Below are 10,771 nucleotides of genomic sequence, written 5' to 3'. Positions count from 1 at the left end.
AGGGCTCGTCTGACGGGTGCAATAGCCGAGTGGTTATAGCGTTGGACTTTCAATCTGAGGGTCCCGAGTTCGAATCTCGGTTTGCAGCGATCGACAGGGATTTACCAGTATCAGGTCACCGTGAGGTCACACAGCAGAGGAGACCGTGCACTGCTGCTGAATGACTTCAGGTGGTGTTCACAAGTGCATAATCTGATTCACTATACACCTACTAAGCCTCAAAGGACTAACAATCGTTTAGTCGTGGAGCCAGACTGAGTGAGCTTCCCCCAGGAGGGGAGACAACCACGATATCCCTCTATCCACAGTCCCCATTAATTATCTCCTCTGACACCGAAGGCTTGGACAGGCAATGAAAATTAATGAGCGGTAAATCGAAACTTGAGTTCATCAAGAGAACAAGAGCCAATTGCATTGCTAGGACGGAAGAGCCTAGTATGGTCGTAACCCGCTACTAACTGTGTGTTGTATGGAACTGACCAATGGCGTAGTTTGGTCAACGTAGGCATTTAGTCACGTGTAACTGTCAAAAAGTTAGAACCAAGCAATGCAACATGCTCCTGGGCATTAACGGCTACTAGATATGGGGAGAAAAAAAAATTACCTTGTGTTTGATGATGATTATGTATCATGTCAATAATGACTGTGCAGCACTGGAGATAACTCAGATTATGGACAAGGATTTACACTTAACTTCCTTTCGTTGCTTGAACCACAGTCAGCCAGACCAGGAGTTACAGGAACCTGCGGTGTTGGACAGGAAATTTAAACAACACTTCAAAATGTAAATGACACGATACTGAGTGGTCCAGGTCTTCCCAATATTGAGCTCATAGCACACTCAGCTCTAGTTATGAGCCGGCCGCCGATGGAGAGAGAGAGAGAGAGAGAGAGAGAGAGAGAGAGAGAGAGAGAGAGAGAGAGAATAGAAGAATGCCTATGACGGGGTTCGAATTTTTCTTGAAATAAATTTGGACCATTTTTTTCCCTTTCCACAATCCGGAAGGAAAATGTCTAACCCTGTTTCATTTGTATTTGTATTTCTTTTTACCACAACAGATTTCTCTGTGTGAAATTTGGGCTGCTCTCCCCAGGGAGAGCGCGTCGCTACACTACAGCGCCACCCATTTTTTGTATTTTTTTCCTGCGTGCTTTTTTTTCCTTCTTTGTTTTTCCTATCAAAGTGGATTTTTCTACAGAATATTGCCAGGAACATCCCTTCTGTTGCCGTGGGTTCTTTTACGTGCGCTAAGTGCATGCTGTACACGGGACCTTGGTTTATCGTCTCATCCGAATGACTAGCGTCCAGACCACCGCTCAAGGTCTAGTGGAGGATGAGAAAATATCAGCGGCTGCGCCGTGATTCGAACCAGCGGGCTCAGAATATCTCGCTTTCTAGGCGGACGCATTGCCTCCAGGTCATCACTCCACACATATATTATTCAGACAATACAGTAAATGACTGACTGATTGATTGACTGATTGAGTGATCCGCGACCTCTTCCCCGACATCCGTCCGAGTCGACTGTCTAAAAATTCGGTGAGCTATCCATCTATTTTTAGAACAGTAGTGCGAGTCTCTGACCACTTGGCGAGGGTGGCTGATGTGGTCACCTGCGTGGTTGCTGTGGCAACAAACAGCGTGTGCTGAAGAATGAACTGTCTGGCTGCGGGGTTTGTTGTTCTCACTGAGGATCAGGCGTCTAGTTACGTCATAGTCGGCTTTATTCATTTCATCCAGGAGACGCAAACATCCTCAGCCACAATGGTAACTAGTTATGATAATAATAATAATAATAATAATAACTGGACATTTGTCAGCGCTTTCTTCAATGCACAAAGCGCTTTACAATCCACACACACACACACACACATACGAAACACACTCAGTTCTCAACTCACAGTCATGCACAATAAACATACACATGTGCATACAAACTCGTACGCACAATATGTACATACATACATGCATGTATACTTCCATGCATGCATCCATCCATACATTCGACGCACACACAATACAGCGTTACAAATATACCTACACAATCAACTAACTACTTCCATGTATTGAGAGAGGGTCTAGAGGAAATGCTGCTGGAAGAGGAAAGTCTTGAGGTTAGATTTAAAGGAAGGCAGTGACACGGGGGCTGTGACGGACGTGGTGAGGCAAAGAGTTCCATGTTTGAGCAGCAGATGATGAAAAGGCTCAGCCACCGTGCTGTTCCCTTTTGTCTTTTGGGGACGCAGAAGGTTCTGTCATCGACAGTACCCACAGGAGTCCAAAGAACAAAGAGCGAGAAACCGTAGTGACAGACTCAGCAATAGCTGAACTGTATTGACCTTCGCTGGCTATCGTGGGTCGTACACGAGCCAGAAGGGTACAGAAACGCAAATATCTCAACCGATTCTGAATATTTTTCTACGAAATTTCAGAAATGCTTCCTACACCTAAAAGGCCAACTTTTGCCAAAAATGAAAAAAAAATCATCAATCAGTTAATGAGTAATTAAAGGTGGCGTTTTAACTACACACGGACGCTTCTCTCTGTGTGTGTGTGTGTGTGTGTGTGTGTGTGTGTGTGTGTGTCTGTGTGTGTCTGTGTCTGTGTCTGTGTGTGTGTTGTATGACCAATGCTTTTTAAAGACGAAAAAACGTGGTCACCCCTCGAAAGCTCGTGTGGGTCATGTACGACCCATACCTTTTTAATAGTGATTTCACAAGGTTTAATTTGCAGTTAGTGAAGGAAAATAAAGAAGTTTTACTTTCAGTAGCCTCACTACCCCACTACTCTCCCACTAACCCCCCTCCCCGCCCCGTCCCTTTCGCCTGTCTTCAGCTATAACCCCCTTCCATCCCTTTCTCTAACAGCATGTACCTGTGTGACTGAATATCTTTGATTGTGCGTGTTTAGGATGCTGTGAGTCATCTCTCTCTCTCTCTCTCTCTCTCTCTCTCTCTCTCTCTCTCACTGTGTCTCGCTGTCTGTCTGTCTGTCTCTCTCTGTCTCAGCCTGTCTCTCTCTGTCTCAGTCTCTCTCTCTCTGTCTCAGTCTCTCTCTCTCTCTCTCAGTCTCTCTCTCTCTCTCTCTCTCTCTTTCTATCTCTGTGTGCACAAGTAAGTTTTGTATGTATGTGCATGTGGTGTTATGCGTTTGTGTGTGATCAGTTGTGTGTGCGTGTGTGTGTGTGTGTGTGTGTGTGTGTGTGTGTGTGTGTGTGTGTGTGTGTGTGAATGCGTGAGCATGTGTTTCTTCTGATTGTATGTGTTTGTGTGAGTCTGCGTGTGCATGTGCGAGCACATGTGTGTGTAATCAGTTGTTACGATATGTTTTCCTTTTCTATATTTTGTTATAAGCTTTGGAGGAATATACAGGTTTTTGTCTCTTTACAAAGTATGGGTCGTGCACGACCCACACAAGCTTTGGAGGAATATACAGGTTTTTGTCTCTAAAAAGTATGGGTCAGTCGTGGACGACCCACATGAGCTTCCGTGTGTAGTCAAAAGCGATGGTTAAATGATGTCACTTAGTGTCGTATACGACATTGTTAATATCCATATAATGTTGTAATGAAATGTAATGTAGTTATGTCGTGTAATGTGACACTGTGATGCCAGCTGATATGATATAATATGAATTGATATAATACATACCACAGTGTAACATGATATAATATAGTAAGAATTGATCTGTACAATACCATACCATACCATACCATACCATACCAGATATAATATAGTATGAATTGATATCATACATATGACAGTTTTACATGATGTGATACAGTTAGCATTGATCTGTACTGTACTGTACTGTACTATACTGTACTATCGGTGTTTTTTCTCTCAATCGTCAAAAATGGTCAAAACGAACAGCGAACGAGTGTGTGTGTGCCACTAACATCACCATCATCCTCATTGTCGTCGTCATTGTTAATACCGTTGTTAGCGCGGACGGCTGTTGGTTTATCGCCATCGTCGTTACACCACTGACATCACCCGTTTTCATCGCCAACACTGCTGATTCCACGTTACTATCGTCGTGATCGTAGTTATCATTATCATCTTATTCTTAGTATATCATCATCACAACCAGCACCAAAACTGTCATCATCACTCTCATTACCATCACCACATCATTGTCGTCGTCATGCCATCATCGTCATCGTTGTCATCTTAGTATATCATCATCACAATCATCACCATAACTGTCATCGTCACTCTCATTACCATCACCACATCATCGTCAGTCGTCGTCATATCGTCATCGTTGTCATCATCATCATCAACAGTGATAGTGTTGTCCAAGGAAGCAGCCTATTCTCGTCTTCCCCTAACGTCACCGTCATCCGCATGACAACAATGTCACCACCACTGCCATTGCCAAGCTGACGTTGGGTTACCCTGCTGGTCAGGCATCTGCTTGGATGATGTGGTGTAGCGTATATGGATTTGTCCGAACGCAGTGACGCCTCCTTGAGCTACCGATACTGATACTGATACCGATACCGATACTGCCAAGCTGAATCGTCATCACCACCGCCAGCGCCAGTCACATCCTAATCATCGTCAGCTTTGTCCGTGCAACACTGCAGTGCTGTCGTTGGCGCACCATCATCATCTTCGTCATCGCTACTGCGACTGTCATCATCATCATCATTATCAACATCGCTCACAGTTCACAGACTGAAGACTCTCACGGGGGCAGGACAAGGGAAGCAACCGCAGCATATCGTGAATGACTTAAAGCGAGCAGAGTTGCTGTTCATCAACTCGGTCTATGTTGCTCTCTCTCTCTCTCTCTCTCTCTCTCTCTCTCAATATGGTTCCGAATTATGGGGGTTAGAGAAAGCTTCAGTTCACTGTGAGTCTGTTCATTTATTTGCAATTAAAAAGTAGTTATGTGTAAATATGCGAACACCGAATGATCTTGTTTATGGTGAGACAGAGTTGCTGTTCATCAACGTAAATTCTGCAGTTGGCTGTATTCGTTACTGGCTTGTAAAATCAGATGGATTCTTTTAGATTACCTTACAAAGCGTATAGAATGTTGTATGACTTAAATATGAATGGAAAGAAAAAATGGGTTTCAAATGTCCGCGTTTATTTTGTATGACAATGGTTTTGGTGATGTGTTGGCAATATGAATGGTTTTATAAGTTTATTTCGTCAACGTTCGATTGATTGCAGGTGGCAGAACTGGAATGATCACATTAATACAAGTGAACGATTTAGTTTGTATAGAACATTCTGTTGTGATCATGATCTCAAATATTATTTGAAAATGAACATAGATGACAGTTGAAATATGAAACAAGAACAAGATTTCGGTTTGGTATTTCTGATATGAAAGTGCACCGTTCCAGATATACATTTCGTAATGACTGTGATTTGTTGTGTCCATTGTGCAGAAAGGCAAAAGAGGATGATGTGCACTTTGTTCTCTGTTGTTCAAAACTTAATGAGATAGGAGATAAATGTATCCATGCTGAATATTACAGACACCCTAGTTTGTGCACATTCTCTTCATTAATGTCGTGCATAAAACCTGTTGTTATATGTAATCTTTCCTTGTTTTTGTACAAGGCTTACAGGTGTGGAGAAACACTCATTTCATATGAGTCTTATTTCCATTGTTTATTTTTCAGCTATTGTCTTTTGTTGCTGTTCAAATACTCCTTTATGAGGGGCTACGGTCTATATATGAATAAACCATTCGTTCGTTCGTTCGTTCTCTCTCTCTCCCCCTCTCTCTCTCTGTCTCTGTCTGTCCCTGTCTCTTAACCCCAGCCCTTCATTCTCCATGTCCATCTCTTGAACGAATGAATGAATATGGTTTAAAAAAAACACACAACAAAACAAACCCACACGCTTCGAGACACAAAACCAGTTGCGACCCATGCCAATGACGTTACAACTGGAAGTCCGGCCCCTCCTTCCCCTCACATACAACCCCCCAAAAAAGAACAAACCGGACAAAACAAAACAGAAACAAACTCAAACAGCAAACACAACTACCACCAAGAACAACACCAACCAACCAATCAGCCAACCAACCAACCAGTCAGCCAACCAACCAGTCAGCCAACCAACCAGTCAACCAGCCAACCAACCAATCAGCCAACCAACCAGCCAAACAGCCAACCAATCAACCAAACAACCAGTCAAACAGCCAACTAATCAGCCAACCAACAGGACAACCAACAACCAACCAACCAGCCAACCAGTCAACTAACCAACCAGCCAACCAACCATACAAACCAACCAAAATTTCCTAGTTATTTTACTGTAGACGTGATTACGTAGAAGTAAGGTATCGGGGAAAAAAAAAAAAGTTATTACAGTATCCTCTGAAAAAAAGACAACAATATAATTTGATCGTTAAGAGATACGTGGAATTTCACACTCGACTTCACATACACAATTCATCAATGTTTCTTTTCACGTTGCGGTTGCGGCCCAGCAGCTGTGAAGCCGATGCTTCACATTTGCACTGATTACTACAACACATACGTACACATAAACTTCTCCCCTTCTTTATGTGTTGTATGATTCTGTGAGTTTGTATGCCTGTGTCTGTCTGCCTGTGTTTGTCTCCCACGCGTCACACACACACACACACGCGTGCGTACGCGCGCGCGCACACACACACACACTCACACGCACACAAACATCACAAAGCACGCACGCGCGCACACACATGCACAAACGCACATACACAGAAGCACATTTAGACGCACATACACACACACACACACTCTCTCTCTCTCTCTTTTTCAAGACCGAAATTTGCGTCTTGCTTAAGGGCTGAAAAGAAAGAAAGAAAGAAAGAAAGAAGAAGAAAAAAACAACAACAAAAAACAACAGTAAAGCTACTTCTGCCGTTGCTGCTGTGTGCACGTGCTGAATGAAATCCCTATAAACCAACAGTCACGTACATGTCCCGAGTTTACCCAAGGGCAAGCTGAAGACGGGGAAACGGGAAGCTTTGAGCAGCGTTTCCTTGAAGTTGTGTGGTGTCCAGGAGCCAGTTGCATTGCTCGGACGGAAGAGTCTAGTATGGTCGTAACCCGCTACTAACTGTGTGTAGTATGGAACTGACCAATGGCGTAGTTCGGTCAACGTAGGCATTTTAGTCACGTGTAACTGTCAAAACGTTAGAACCAAGCAATGCAACTGGCACCAGGTCTTCATTTCAGGAGGACGGGTGCCGTGGTCGAGTGGTTAGAGCACACGATTTCTCACCCCGATAGTCGAAGGTTCGATCCCCTTTCTCGGCACATCCGGTGGGTAAAGTGAGGGTTTTTTTCCGTTGTCCCTGGTCAACATGTGTGGAGACCTGCTTGTGCCTGAATCTGAACCCCCTTCGTGTGTGCACGCATGCAGAAGATCAAATACTGCGCGTTAAGGATCTTGCAATCCATGTCAGCGTTCGGTGGGTCATGGAAGATCACACACAGCTTTGCACATCCGAGTCCGCTAAAAACGGAGTATGGCTGTCTACATGGCGGGGTAGAATTGGTCATACACGTAAAAACACAATTGTACATACGAATGAACTTGGGGGTTGCAAGCCTACCGACGAAAATCAACAAAACAACAACACACATAGACACTCACGCACACACACGCACGCGCGCGCGCGCACACACACACACACACACACACACACACACAAAAGCACAAAATCGCCCCACTAGTTCAATGGTTTGCTGTGATCGTATAGTGTAGTCAGTCTGCTGGATACTGCACGTTAGGAAAATGATGGTGGTGACGATGGTGATGATAATTAGAAGAAAAGATGGTGGTGTGTCTGATGCCTGCGATGATAACGACGATGATGAAAACGACGGGGACGATGACTGCAGTGAGACAGGTGCACTGTGAGTGCGAAGGGGGAGTGGGGGAGGGAGGGAGAGGGCGAGGACCTTTGAATGCACAAATAACTTGCAATGAAGATATGTCATACTGTATTTTCTTCTTGCCATCTCTCTGTCTCTGTCTCTTGTTTGCCTGTCTGACTGCCTGCCTGTCTCTCTGTCTGTCTCTGTCTCCCTCTGTCTCTGTCTGCCTCTCTCTCTCTCTCAGGGGTGCGTACAAAATGGCGGCAAGACAACAGGACACAGGTTAAGCTCAGCTTCCATTTGTAAGCTTTTATCAACCTGTGTGGATTTTCTTCGGAAAACATTGTGCAATAGTTTTCTAACGGAACAGCAGTAACGATAAAAGAAAATGTGTGGCATTATCTGGAATCTCTCTCTCTCTCTTTTTTTTATGCCACGTGTGTTTTAATAAAATATAGATGTTTACATGCATGTGCACATGCCGCTGTCTGTCTCTGCCTGCTAGTCTTTCTGTCTTTCTGTTTGTCTGTCTGTCCACTCTTCTCTCCCCACCACCATTTTCTTCCACTCTTTCAGTTTAGTTTCAGTTTCAGTTTCTCAAGGAGGCGTCACTGCATTCGTAAAAATCAATACATGCTGCACCACATCTGCTTTTGTGCTGTCACGAATCGACTACTGCAAATCTCTTCTCATAGGCTGTCCACGTGATATTCTTCAGCGAATTCAAAAACTTCAAAACAATGTTGCCCGTCTGACTCTCAGAGTCCCACGTACTGATCACATTTCTCCTCACCTCCGCACTCTACATTGGCTCCCCAGTGAAGCGAAAATTAGATACAAAGTTGCGTGTCTGCTATTCTGCTTTCCACTCCGCAGGACCTACATATCTTTCTGACCTCATCAGTGTTTACACTCCCGCAAGAAATCTCCGCTCTTCCTCTGACTGTTACCTTTTGGGGTTAGGGGGTGCACGGGAGGGGTAGTACCTCTAGAGGGGGTGGGGGGGGGGCTTGTCACGCTCTTCCGGGAGTGGTTCGTCCTCTGTTGGTCCCCACCGGCACCCAGCTCTCACCTAAGGGTCCTAGAAGCTGCTAGCATGCGGCAGCGCCCAAACCCCGGGCAACGGCTTTGACAGGCTGGCTAAACTAGGTGAGGGTAGCCGACGGGTCTCAAACCCTCGGTGAGTTAGGGCTTGTCTACCCAAGCATGTGAAGACTGAATCCGGCGGACTCTGCGGAAGAAACCATGGTTCAACGGAGAGGAAGGCGGTTGCAGCAGAGCACTGTGGAGTGCTGAGGACAGGATGAGGCACATAGGACATCCTGGTCATCCACTGCATCCGTTTCCATCTCCAGTCGTCTTGACTTCATCTTGCCACTGGATACAGACGGTCTCGGACAAGAGAGTGAGGTCGACGGTGCGCAACTCCTCCTCACTATAAACAAAGCCATCGCGCAAGTCATCAGTCATCCTTCATCCCATACCATCATTTTCCTCAAGTCCTGTGGCGACAGGCGAGCGACGATGTGACAGGTGTGGGTACACTGGCAGTCGTAGCCGCGGACCTGCACACAGGCGGCTCAGGCCATAGGGTCGTTTTTCACCGACTGGAGCAGCGGTGGAGATCGGCAGCCCCCTGAGCAACTGAGCAGCCCTCTTCAGGACAGCACTGCTCACCTCCATGGCATGAGGAAGGGGCTAGAAAAGGTGCCCTAAACATTGCCTGCTCCACACCACCCTAGTCAGGATACCGCGGCTGACGGGGACCCTACTCAAGCGGTCGACACACAAAGGAAAGAAAGAAGAAAGCAAGGAGCACCCCATTGACCATTGCCACATCGAACGTGCGTACGCTTCTAGACAGAGGCGACTCAGACAGACCACAGAGACGCACAACACTCATTGCGAGTGAATTAGCCAGGTACAACATCGACATCGCTGCCTTAACACTTTCGCTGCCAGGAAAATAAAATTTAAGTGAAATCTATTTGCAGGGTTTTTTCACAAAAAAATGGGTATAAATTTTCAAAAAATTCTGTGCTCTTTGTTATTGGAGAAAGACCCATAAAAGTATATATTTTCTGAAAGGGAAATGAATAAAGAATACAAAACACGTGATGTTTTCCCATTTTATGTATTTTTATTGACATGCTGTTTTGAAATCAGTGTTTGTTTTTTGTCACATTTTCAACTTGTTCATTACAAACATTAGTCAGGTAATTTGCACTAAAATATATTTTCTGGACAAATGGATATCTGCACACACAAAATCATACTTGAACAACCACAATATAAAACAAGAGAGGAAAGGCCTTCAAGATTCACTTGTGATACACTTTAAAAAAAAATCTAATCGTTAAAATGTGTTCTGTGTTTGTTATTATAAAGCTTCGGGTTAAACCCTAAAGCAGTGGTGGCCCCATGATCCTGGATCCTGCTGGTGGTGTCCTGCTCAGCTCTGGTTATGACCCCAGTCATGGCGCTGTACCTCAATGGTCTGCCTGAAAACAAGGAAACAAGGCATTCGCGCCGCAGTTATTTGTTCTTCACAATCCACACACACACACACACACTGCATCCATACTGTGCAGTGTGTTAGGGTTAGGAAGGGTTAGGTTGTTAGTGATGGTTAGAGGGTTAGGGTTAAGCTCAACACCATGCTGAACTCGGTGCACACATCCACTCAGGGCAACCATCCAGGGAGAGACAGACAAATGGACGGACACACACGCGCACACGCACACACATACACACTGGGACAGACAAGACAGAAAGATAATGGAGAGATAAGGGAGGGTCAACTTAGCTGTTTCAGAGGCCTCTTGAAGTCCTGCGGCATGCTTGTTGACGTCACAGATCCCTGATAACATGACCACATACAAATGGTCAGATACATTTAAGACAGTCTGTCAATCAAAGTATTTAAACAT

Source organism: Babylonia areolata, chromosome 2, assembly GCF_041734735.1.
Source record: "Babylonia areolata isolate BAREFJ2019XMU chromosome 2, ASM4173473v1, whole genome shotgun sequence".
Classification (NCBI taxonomy): Eukaryota; Metazoa; Mollusca; class Gastropoda; order Neogastropoda; family Buccinidae; genus Babylonia; species Babylonia areolata.
This window is presented reverse-complemented; position numbering follows the sequence as displayed.